The following is a 12,447-nucleotide window of genomic DNA, read 5'->3' as shown; positions in this document are numbered from 1 at the left end:
CACCCAGGCAGCGTGGAGCCAGGGGTTCAACTCCCAGCTCTGCTGCTCACGAGCTGTGTGACTCAGGGAAAGTTAACCTCTCTGCTTCTTTAGGTCAAGTGGGGAATAATACCAGGGTCTGCCTCGTAGGGCTATTGTGAGGGCTAAGTGAGTTAACGCTAAGCAATCACAAGCTGTTGTCATCGTCACCAGACTCCCAGCCCGTGGCCTCTGCGGAGCACAGATTGGGCGCTTCTTGTTTGCAAGGGCCGCATAGAACAGGTGATGTCTTAGAACCGGTTAAGAAGAAAGGAGGGGAAACCTTTTTATGACTGACTAGAGAACCCTACACTGCCTCTAAATTGTTCTCTAAGGTTCAAATCGAATAATAAATAACATAACATAACAAACACAACATAATGCAACATAACATAAATACAAGCTCCATAAACAAGGTTTTACAAGTGCTAGGTTCCTGTCTTTGATTCACAGCAACAACGCTAACATCGCTGCTCTTCAAGCCGAATACCGTGCCTGCATCTGCCCGTGTGGCCAGGCCAGGCCTAACAGGTACAAATGCTGTGGCTCTCACGGTGACTGCCCGCGTCCTGAGCCCCTGGGTGCCCCCCTTCCCAATCAGGGCCTCTGCTCCCAACAATTTGATTGGCTGCCGCCTAGGTTGTCGCTGGGCTTAAATACTAAGGGAACAACCTCCGCTTCTTCTCTTGCGGCTTCTCCCAATAATACAACCCTCATGGGCACCACATGTCTGACGCCACAGCGGCTGGGTTAGAAATAAAGCAAGTTCAAAGTGACCTTACCCGCCTGACCTGTCCCAGAGCTCCGGTCTGACAACTAGGAGTCAGACCCTCCTTAATTGGCCCATGTTGGGTGGAAGGACGAAGGTGGAGCCCAGGCTCTACTCACACCAACACAACGGGGGTGGGGCGGGGACAGCAGAAGGAGGGCCTTGTCCTCCCAACACTGGTGCACCAGCTGGAGGCCACCTCCCCGGGGCCCTGGAGCTCTGTCCCCAGCAAAGCCCCGTGGTTCCAGAGCTGCTGGCCGCCAGCTCTGAGCAGGAAATGCCACCAGCTCCCTGGCCCCCGAGTTCCCTGTCTGATTAATGCTTGAATGTGACTTTATTCTTGATTTTTAGGATTAAGTCTCTGCTGACTTTGACACAGAGCTACAGATAAGCCTAAATCAAGATATTGGAAAGGAATGTGAAAAACAGAGCAGGAGGAGAGAGAGAGAGGGAGAGAGAGAAGAAGAAGGAGGAGGAGGAGGAGGAGGAGGAGGAGGAAGGAAGGAAGGAAGGAAGGAAGAAAAGGAAGGGAGGCAGATAGGAACAAGGTTACCCGACCCAGCCACCAGCCTGTGGAAGAATAGCTGTCATTGCTCACGATCAATGTCGTTTTCAAGTTGACATCTGTGATATCACACTATATTTTCTGTGCATTTTCCCACTTCCTCTTCACCAAGTTGATTTTAAATTGCCTCAGTTTTCAAATCCCTTGTTCCTGCTGTCCTGTAGGATTTTCAACCCTTGAAACCATTCCCGAAGCTGAGCCGAGTCTGCGAGCATGGCTTACCTGTTTCTGGGAGCTTCCCTCAGCTGTCCCCGACGAAGGAAGACACAAAATGCACTTTGCTGAGAGATGGGCTTCTGATAAAATCGGATATAAACCTGGGAAATTGTAAAACACCCTCAGTGCTTTCATGGCCTCGAGGACAGCTGTCCCTATAAACACTCTACGATCCTATCCTGACAAGCAATAAGTGATTAACAAACATGCCCAGGTTGGGGTCAGCAAAGTCTGGACCAGGAAGGCAGAGGTATCCCAGCAAAGCCCGTGCTGACCAAGAAGTTGACCTTCCTGGGTATCAGGCCCCTTCTTGCTAACACGAGGCTGTGCCCAGCCTGGGGCCAACCTGCCCGGGCTGTGGTGAGGGTCAGGTGCAATGACATGCCAGCTCATAAAGCAGGACACAGACAAATGCAGGCTCATCGAGCCCTCGGCCCGAAGGGCCAGGATGAGGGGCTAATTCTCGCTACTCCATCGATGCAGGAGTAACATCAGCCTGCGGAAAAATGCACGAAGTCGTGTCTCAACCCTCCAGTCGAAAGTGATGCACACGGGCTAATCCTACTGTCCCTTCAGAACCCCGAGAGAAGCAGGGGGCCGGAGTGGCAGAGAAGATGTAAGGGACCCGAGTGTGCCTGTGCACCCGGGGCAGGTCCAAGTTCAGCCAAGGGCACCAGGAGAGGTGAAGGCGTGGGGAGTGAAGGATGGCCCTGGGGTGGAGCTGAGGAAGGTGGGTGGCTGGGAGCCCCCACTCTGGGAGAAGGATGCTGCGCCTGGCTTCCGCACATCCGCAGGCCCTGGAAGACGGGCCATGTTCGGGAACACGGAAAAGTCCATCGGGCTCCCTGGGCATCGACTGAGAGCATCCGGGCAGCCTTCCCAGCGCCAACCCCGTTTCCCCTGAACCTTGATGTCAGACCAGCGGGTGCCAGGTATAGGTCTCCCCAGGAGAGACCTATATGTCTATAGGAGAGACCTGATGTCCTTATCAGCCACCCTCTGATGTGGACAAATGGCACAATAGAAAGATGACATTTCTGTGCCCGGGTGATTTTGGCTGTGCTTAGGAAATGCAAACACACCAAGTCAGAGGTCAACTCTGAGCAGTGGCATTGCTGTCCGGGCTTTTCACACAGCCCACAGTCCCCTGGCTGTCACCCCGCCCCCTCTCCCCACCCCTCAAAGTCTTATCAGAATGCTGTGCATGGCCTGGCCTCTCGGACTGCATCTGAAACCCGCCTCGTTTCCTAGCTTCTGCTTAGCTGCCTAGCCCTGACCGTAGATACAATAAGCATTAGAGAGAGAAATTCTGCTTGCTGCTTAAGTTTTAAAAAAACAAAACAAATCAACAAGCAAAAGAAAAACCCCAGCCCCTTACTCAGAACTGCCTCCCCTGAGGAGAAAAGGAAGCATGTACCGAAGTAACGAGTGTTTGTAGAAGACCGGTAGGAGCACCACGACCAAAACCACAGCAACTGGAATTTGTTGGCCGAGAACAAGGGTCACCTCCTCTACCTCTGCAGGCACCTACATGTCTCTTGTTGTCAGTCACTTCCTGACCTCAGCCCCTCCTGTTTCTCTTGCATTAAGAAAGTCTGAATTCTGTACTTTCTTTTTGAAAATTTTAAAAGTAGTTTTATTGATTGAGAGAGAAAGGAGTGGGAGAGAGAGAAAAAACATCGATTGGTTGCCCCCATATGAGCCCCGACCAGGGACCGAACCCACAACCTTCCGGTGCACAGGACGGTGGGATGGTACTCCAACCAAATGGGCCACCTGGCCAGGGTCTGTCTGTCTTTCTCTCTCTCTCTTTTCCTTCCTTCCTTCCTTCCTTCCTCCCTCCCTCCCTCCCTCTCTCTCTCTCTCTCTCTCTTTCTTTCCAGGGAAGAGAGGGAGAAAAAAAGTGAGGGAGAAAGTGAGGGAGAAAAATATTGACGTGTGAGAGATACATCAACCAGCTGCCTCTCCAGGACCAGACCCACAACCAGGCATGTGCCCCAACTGAGCATCGAACCAGTGACCCTTCCCTCTGCAGGGTGATGCTCAACCTACTGTGCCATGCTGGCCAGGGCTATACTTTCCTAAGGTGCCTCTTTAGGAGGCTAACTTGCTTGTCTTGCTGGCATTCCGAATAAAGTGCTTTCCTTGTCTCAACACCTTGTCCCTCGGCTTACTGGCCATCGTGTGCAACTTAGTTACATTTTTAGCTGCAGTGAATCACTCTGAGATACCAGGTTTATTCAACCATTGGCTTAGCAGCATGTGGATAGACAGTACAAGATGATGACGAAGAGCCTGGGATTTGACATCAGACCGCCCTCCCCAGCCACGGGATGCCAGATGGGGCCACTCTGCAGGGTGAGGTAAGGGCGTACGCGTCCCAGGTCATGTTGTGCAGGTCAGATGAGACTCTGCCCTTGGAATTGCCTGCCGTGTAGAAACAATAGTAAATATTCACCATTACTGTTATTATCAGGAAATCTCTTTTTTGATCGTTATTTTTATTCGTGTACCTTCATTCTTTTTCAGGTATTTATGGAGCACCTCGTGGGGCCTGGCCATGCCATCGAAACCCCCATCCAGTCTGTTCTCCATTACATCTGGGCCAGTGACATCATCTGTCCCCTGGGAGACTGCCTGCCACAGCCTCCTGACTGTGGTCCCTGCTCATCTCCCACTGCCCTGATGGCTCCATCCCGTGGCATCCAGTGTGACTTCCTATGGTATAACCACGTGACCCACCCTGCTTAATGCCTCCAGGGCTTTCCTAGAATCAGATCCCAACCTGATTCAGACCTTCCTCCTCCTCGCTCGTTCCCATCACATGCCTTCGGCATCCCTGACCTGGGTTCAACTTCTGGCTGTGCTGCCAACTCCCTTAAGCGGGTCAGGAAGGTCCTGCCTGAGTCACAAGGTGGGTGGCCCTGCCAATGCTGCGCTCAGAGTCTGACACAGAGAGGCAGGTGCCTTTGGGGAAGCATCCTCCAGGCAGAGGCAGGTCAGGGGCCTGCTAACCAGGCTGTTCTCTTGCTGCTCACCTCCCACGTTTTCTGCATATTTTCAGAACCGGGAGGCATAGTTCCTCCTCCGATTCAACCCTGAGCTTCGACTCTCCCCGCCCACTCAACTCGTTCTCCACCCCGGTCCTTCAGGGCGAGTCTGAGGTGCTTGTAGCCAGGAATCCAACTGGCCCATTTATCTGGCTCCTTTCAGGTGCACCATTCATACCTCTCCACGCCCACACCCCTTATCTGGAAGGTCAACCAGGAAGCCCGTGGGGCCGGGCCATTTTGTCTTGGGTCAGTCCTGATGCGGCTTGACAACTCGGGTGGAAGAATCAGTCCTTCATGATGAGAAAAATCAATGAACTCAACGCATCCCTGGAGATCCCCTTAGGCTCTCAGTCATTTAAAAAGTGGAGACGGTGAATGAGTTTCTGGCCATGGGAGCCTTCAGAGATGGTTGGTGCCACTCTCCTGGGGGTTATACCCCCCTTTAATTTTAAAAAAGTCAACGTGCAACTACTATACTCATAAAAATGAAGCACAGAAAACAGCAGTCCTATTTTGTGGCTAAAAACATTTTCAGAAGAAAAATGACAACAGTGCTTAAGTGTCTTCTACGATATTTAGACACGAGGATGGAGACCTTCGGAAAGTGGGCAAAGGTTGAAGAGACCCTGCCGATCTCGAGCTTGGCTGGGCCCCTTCAGGGTCTCACTGAAGTCCTCCTGGGGCCACGGCTTCGACTGCACAAACCCTCCACAAGTTAGTGTTTCGAAGTCGATTCAAAATTTCAGCGTTTCTGAAAAAGTGCAGTGGAATGGTCTAAGATGCAGCTGTGACTCCTCGCTCACTGGTTTGGGAGAAGCAGGAAGGGTACGGCGGCACCCACCATGGTCCAGCTTTCGTCCCTGACTCTGCCACCACCCCGCTGTGTGACCTGGAGCAACTCAGTTGACCTCTCTCAGCTCAGCGTCCTTACCTGCCTCCCAAGTGTGATGCCGCATCCCTGCGTGAAGACTAATAACCACATGTGGACACAATACTCAGTGCCTAGCAGAGACTTGTGAGTTGGACCTATTTTCAACATCAGTAAGTCAATCATTCATGAAATCCAGCAGGTCCGATATAAATATCTACACTTAGCTGCTCATTCAGTTCCTCCAGGTCTCTTGTTCCGCTTGACCGGAGTGGACACACAGGAGCACAGGAGCCTTCGGCCATCCCGACAGGGTCCCGATGACCTTGTTATTCCCCAGGGAGACTCAGCGTGTGTGTCGATGTCGAAAGAAAGGCCGGGGACCAGACGCAGGTCAGCATGGGTCCTCCTTAGACCGGGGCAGGCTCACTGGGGAGCTTCACCGAACCCCTGATTGGTTCGCCCCCTTTCCCTGGCCTCCTTCCGGACTCACCCTGCACTTGCTGTACAGGGTCTCCGATCCCAGGTCCCATGTGTATCCTGACGACTCCCCGCACGTCATTAGACCCTCCCCCGCCCCCGTGAACCCGCCCCTCTGTGGTCTCTCCCTGGCAGGCAGCTGGCAGCCTCCTTCCCCGCCGGGACCCACCCAGAACCCGGCCACTTTTCATCAAAAGCGGCTCTTGTGCCTGAGTCCGAGCTGCCTCGTGGCCTCCTGCCTCCCCTCCCTGCCTCGCCCTGCCCCTCACACACTGCCACCACTGCCACCACCGCCACCACCACCACCACCTACACTGTCATGACATCAGAAATTAAAAAAAAAGTGAACAGATTCTGTAGGTCCCTTTGGACTGTGTGATCAGCAGAGTTCTGACTGCGTCTGTCGCCTGTACTGGCTGTTACCCTCAGGGTCCAGGTGACAGGACTTTCCTCCCAGACAGACGGATGACATCTCTGCGACCCCCTTGACCTTGGAGCCACTGCTATCAGCCCCACCTTCCCAGCTGAGGTTGTGCACAGAGACTTCAGGCTTATGCTCTGCCCAGATGAGGCAGCAAAGACTCCTGCCCTGCCCAGGGACAGTCCCCAGGACTCACACCCCTGCACGGAGGACAGGCCTAGCCTAGCTGTTTCTCTAGCAGGACGGGACCTTCCTCACTAAGCAGGAGCACTGCCCAAGCACCGGCTCTTTGGGAGTCCTTCGGGACTCCTTTGGTTGCCCCACTTCCAGCCAGCTCCTTGTCACGGTGGCTCTGTGACAACTCTTTTAAGTGGAAACCCACAGCACCTTAGCTTCCGAGATGGGCAGTTACATTTCGGGGTCTGTCAAAGCTGGGGTCAGGGCAAGGGGACGGGGGACGAAGAAACAGAACAGCAAATCCAAGTGCTGCTGGCCCGAGAAGCCGCGGGATCTGCTGCCTCTTTCCTGCTCTGTTTCCTGAGAAGCAGCTGCTGGAGACAGGGTGGCGGGCAGGGGTTTTCTCTGTGCCACGAGGCACAGGGGGCAGATTCTCAGCGATCCGGGGAAGGCAAGGGGCAAAGAGGCAGAGTCAAGGCTGCACCACCATCACCTCCTTGTTTTGCCCCAGCCAGCTGGGTGTGCTCCTGGTTTTCAACTTTTATAGTCCTGACCAATTCTTGGGGCTCGAACATCCTAGCAGCCACAGGCGGTGGCCACAGAGGGATACCCACTTGCTGCATTTTGCCAAGTAGAAAAATGGAAAGAAATCCACTCATCCACCCACCCACCCACCTATCCATCCACCCATCCACCCATCCATCCATCATCCATCCATCCATCCACCCATCCATCCATCATCCATCCATCCACTTGTCCACCTGTCCGTCCATCCATCCAACTATCCGTCCATCCATCCATTCATTCACTTATCGGTTTATTTGTTCAACAAAGGCTCCCCAAGGGCTTACTAAGAATCAGGCCCTTGGTGAGTGGCTGGAGACACAAATGAATCCGACAGAGTCCCTCCTGGGAGCAGCTCACGGTGCCAGGAGGAAGAGAGACGCACAACAGAGGGCTGTGACCGCGTGGTCCATGTCCCTCCCTTCGCTCGACACACCTTGACTGAGGTGCAGCCCCGGCGCCAGGCCAGGCGCTGTCCCAGGCAGTGATGCCCATCCTCATGGAGCTTCCATTCCCAGGAGCAGGACAGATCCTAAAACAAGACACGTGAATCAATGACACGGTGTATTCGAAGGTGACAGGTGCTGTGGAAAAAAACATAACAATGGGGATGGGGGGCTAGGGTGGTGGCGGAGCTGGGGAGACGGCAGGTTTTAGAAAGATGGTTTTGGAAGGCCTCCCTGGAAGGGGGGCATCTGAGCAAAGCCTGGGAGGATGGGAGAAGCTAAGCCTTGTGGATGGCGGGGCTGGGGCCACAATCACGGAAGATGCAGGCATCTATGAGAACCAGGAAAGGGATCCTGACTCCCCGGCAGCAGGAGGACCAGCAGGGTGAGGACCATGACAGGCAATCTCTCCGGAGAGGTAAGTGGGACAAGAAGGTGGGACCAGCCCAGTTGCTCGAACTGGATCCTGCTGGCAATGAACTTGCTCTGAGAGGTGGGCTAATGGGATGATGGAGAGGCTAAGATATTGGTTCAATGCCCCTGGGTTCAAACTCCAGCTCCACCATTGGCTCTGGGACCTTGAGCAAGTCCCCTCGGCTCTCTGAATCTCAGTCTCTCCCCTCTCTGTAAAATGGGGAGCATCACAGAACCCCCCTCACAGGATCAAGTGACTCACATCGCCTCTGCATTAGGTACGGATTCCTCCGAAAGGGCATGGAGGGGCAGGGGGAGCTGGCGCTGGGGGCCCCACTCACAGCAGGGGGCACATCTGAGAGCTCCAGGAGGATGGCTGGCTGCATGTCCTGGACCCCGGTCCCAGAGCAGGATGTTTGCACATAAAGACAATTTGCCTCCTTGTTCGATGCACGATTCCTAAGCACTGGCCACTTTCCCAGTGAGGTGCTGGAGATACAGGTGTGATTCTGCGGCCCTGGGTTTGTTGCCTGGCTGTGGGGCAGACCCCGCACCGACCACGCAGGCAGGCTCGCACAGAGTGTGCGGACTCGGGGGTGGGGTGGGGGTGCAGCTCTGGACCCCGGAGGAACCTAGAATGCCCGAGAAGGCAGCAACATCAAGGGTCTGTTCGTGGCCACTACCTGGACGGGTTCTCAAAAACATGTCTCCAGCCCCCATCTGGAGCCAGCGATTCTGAAAATCTAGAGGAAAGGTCTAATAAACTACAATTTTAATGGGTTCCTGGCAATTCTAGTTATTAGAAAAACTGGCGAATGCTGGTCCCACACAACCCCCCACCCCCCTTCTTGCGGACAGGAAAGGTGAGGTCCGGGGATTTGCCACGGGCAGTACGCACAGGAGCAGGTTGCTGGGCGGGGCTGCAGCCCAGGGCCCTTGCCCCGCTTCCCCGCTGCACCGGAAATTTCCTAGGGCTTCAGAGCGAATGTTGCACCCCCGGGGGCTGCAAACAACAGAAATGTATTTTCTCACAGTCTAGAGGCTGGAAGTCCGAGGCAGGGCCATGCTCTCTTCAGGGCTGTAGGTGTGGGTCTGTTCCCTGCCTTTCTCTTGACTTCCAGGAGCGGGCTGGCACTCCTCGGCTTGTGGCTCCAATCCCCACGTGGCCCGAGTGTCCCAGGGCACACCCTCTCCAGTGTGACTTTATCTTAACTAATTGCATCTGCCATGACCCAATTTCCACATCGGTTCACCTCCGAAGACAGTGGGCATGAGGATGTCACCTCGCCTTTGGGGAAGACACAGTTCAACCTGTGGCCTCATCCTAGGCTTGTCTGTCACCCCTACGGACACACAGGGTGGGCAAAAGTAGGTTTACACTTGTGAGCACACAAAACAGAGTTTATTGTTGTGTTATTATATATTCATTGCTGTATTATTTTCCATACAAACAATGGCACACCTATTTTGCCACCCCCCTGTGTTGAATTGTTGCAGCCCACCTAATTCTGGGAAGATTTGAGGAAAACCAATAAAACAGGACTAATACTGTCAGAAATTGCCCTGACCAGCATGGCTCAGGTGAGCTGGGTGTCATCCCTCAAATGGAAAGTTTTCCAGTTCGAGTCCCAGTCAGGGCATATGTCTGGGTTGCAGGTTCAGTCCCCCGTCAGCATGTACACGAGAGGCAACCAACTGATGTTTCTCTCTGACATTGCTGTTTCTCTCTCTGTCTTTCTCCCTCCCTTCTCTTCTTTCTAAAAAATACATAAATATTTTTTAAAAAAGAGGGAAAGAAATAAGTCATGACAAAGAAACCACAGCATGGAGGAGGGGATGAGCGTGGCAGACACTCAGGGTACATGTGGCTTGTGCCTCTGAGGGCTCAGTGTCTGTGTGCCTGGCTTCTGGCCACCCCCGGGAACTTCCCACACTCGGGGTGATCTTTACAGGGGTGCATCTGCGGTGCTCATAGAGGAGCCTGCGGGCAGAGCCGGAGCTGGCGCCGTGGGGGCACACGTTCTGCACCTCCTGGGCTCGGAGATGTTGCTCCCCAAGCCTATCTCACAGGCTGTTGTGGAAAATCAATAAGCCATGCAAATTAAATAATACTGGGAACCAATAACATTTTTTTGTTGAGCTTTACCATTTGCAAAACCCTTTCGCATCCATTATCAGAAATAATTGTCCTGGGAATTCTGTGGGGTGGAAAAGACCACACTTCACACTTGCGATGAGAAGACCCAAGGGCGGACAGGTAACTGACAGTCACACTCTGAGCCGTAAATGAGTCACCACCGGGCCAGGTGCCCTGGTTCTCCGTCCAGGCCTCCTCCCATTTCTCCCACGACAGTGAGGCTCTTCCCACCTACAGTTTCCAAAGCCAGTCCATCAATCAGTCTCTCCATCTGTCTGTCAGTCAGTACTTAAGTAAATACATGGCCATGGTCAATTTAAAAACATTGTTTATTGTGTTACTTCTGGGGTCACATGATCTCATCTGGTTTCAGCAACAACCTGTGAGACAGCTTTGGCCCGGACCACCTCCAAAGCTGGGTGCCTGGGGAAGGTCAAAGCCACCACCACCCCAGCCCAGGGGCGTCTACTGGGCAGGACCCTGGGAAGAGATGCCAGAGGGAGCAGAGGTCACCCCCTTGAAAGGATAACGCCAGCCATGTCGCTGCTGTGGCGCCACTGGCCAAGCCGGCCTGGGACCTTGTCAGACATGACGGCCATCTTACTCTTCTGAGTTTATGTCCCCAGGACTGAAAATTACTGGGAAGCAAGAAGAGAACAAAACACTCCCTACATCCACAGGTGGCAGAAAACACAGGAACAGCCTCCTGGTGGAGCATTCCAGCAGCCCAGGGCCACACAATGCCAACTGCCCCTTTTATTCCAATTATAATCCAATAAAAGCTCAAAGCCCACCCCCCCAACTCAATGCTGGTGTATTCCTCTACACCACATCCCTCTCCTCTCTTAGAGAGAGAATAAAAACTTTATTCTCTACACCTTCTTCACTCTGTGAATTCCTTCACGGCCCGCATCACCAACCACCCTAACACCCCTGACTCCCATTCCCGGCTTCGACCTCCTCTCCTGCTGGCCAAGAAAGACCACAGAATACACTGGATGGACTGAATCGCAAGGATCACCGAAAGGCGTTGGAGAGAAGCTGCTGCAATGCGTCAGTGGGGTTCTGTGGCTACACCGGACTTTGGTTCCGAAGCGAAGATGGAAATCTGTGTGGATTAAGTGTGTCCAGTAGCAGCCGCTTGTTATTTTTAGACCCTCATATAAAACTCCAGCATTCACCCCCTTAATCACCCTGAAAGAATCTGTTTGCGAGACGGATACACCGAGCCTCAGAGGGTGAGTGGCTTGCCTGCCGCCAGACCACCCTGCTGCGTTTACACTTAGACTCTGGCCAAGGGTGTCCCTCTGGGGACAGAGGTTTTCCTCCCCCTGCAAGCTCTCTGCAGTCACCAAGCACCTACTGCGACCAGGCTGCAGGCACCTCGGGGAAGGTGCAGGTGTGGGGTTTTCCGACGGTCTCAGCAGTGCCTCTGGGCAACAGATGCTGGAGGCCCTAGATGTGGGAGTTACTCACTGTCTTGCAATCTGCCTGAGCACGAAGCTGCCTCTTCTGCCAACTGAACCTCAAACCACGTCGCTGGACTGGGTGTTCCTCTGGCCTCTCTGACTCCTTCCTGTCCCGGGGAACCAGGCTGGACACGCTCAGAGAAGCCTCAACTTCTGCATGGAGCACAGAGCTTCCAAGGAGCCCTGGTTCGCCCACAACTGCAGCTCTGTGCCCCTCGCTGCCTTGGGTGGCCACTGGCTCAGCACATCCCGGGTGTCAAAGTGCCACCGCCTGGCACGGGCTGGCCGGCATCCTCCCCGTCTCCACTGCCGGGCTGACAGCGGAGCGTCTCCCTCCAGAGCGTGGTCTTGACCTTTGTAAATGGGTGGCTCGTTACTGCCCTCCCTAAGGGCAGGGCCAGGGTGGCTGATGAGAACAGGCACTTTCCAGGCCCACCCTCTGGGATTCTGGTGTGATGGGTCTGGGATGGGGCGGGGCATCTGCAATTTAGCACCTGCTGAGCCCACCCTACCCCCGCCCATGCTGATCACAGCCTCCAGATGAACCGCCGGGCTTACCAGGGTTCCCAAACCTCAGCTTCCACTCGCCACTAGCGATACATCACTTCTATACATAACTTCGAGTTCTTTATATTTTTTACCTCGCGTTGCCTGAAGCCAGCGGAGCTCAGGCTGTCGATTAATGCTCCCAAACTCCCGACTCCTCTCTGGGCTGGAGCGTTTTTAAAGCTCTGTGGACAATTTTAAGCAATGATGTGCATGAAACTAAATAGACATTAACATGCAGGCACAAAAACTAAAATCAGCACGCTCATCCACAAACAACCAGAAAGCATCCTGGGTTCCATGC

General features: G+C 53.8%; 1 protein-coding gene across 4 annotated transcripts in view; it reads right to left on the bottom strand.

Moving 5' to 3' along the window:
* The window catches only part of SLC2A9 (solute carrier family 2 member 9), a 74,268-nt gene that overhangs the window by 59,256 nt on the left and 2,565 nt on the right, over nucleotides 1-12,447 (bottom strand). For 2 of the 4 annotated variants that reach the window (XM_037045917.1, XM_037045899.1), the window contains exon 2: nucleotides 7,568-7,663. The exons of 1 other annotated variant lie outside the window; for it this stretch is intronic. The gene's annotated coding sequence lies outside the window, so the exon portion shown is untranslated. Of the gene's footprint in view, nucleotides 1-5,552; nucleotides 5,614-7,567; nucleotides 7,664-12,447 lie in introns of those variants that run through there. One more of the 4 variants, XM_037045909.1, reaches the window with a different exon arrangement.

This window comes from Sturnira hondurensis, unplaced genomic scaffold, assembly GCF_014824575.4.
Source record: "Sturnira hondurensis isolate 20B ecotype Veracruz unplaced genomic scaffold, ASM1482457v3 Scaffold0000780, whole genome shotgun sequence".
NCBI lineage: Eukaryota > Metazoa > Chordata > Mammalia > Chiroptera > Phyllostomidae > Sturnira > Sturnira hondurensis.
Note: the sequence above shows the minus strand (reverse complement) of the source record. Positions and strands in the feature narration are given on the sequence as shown.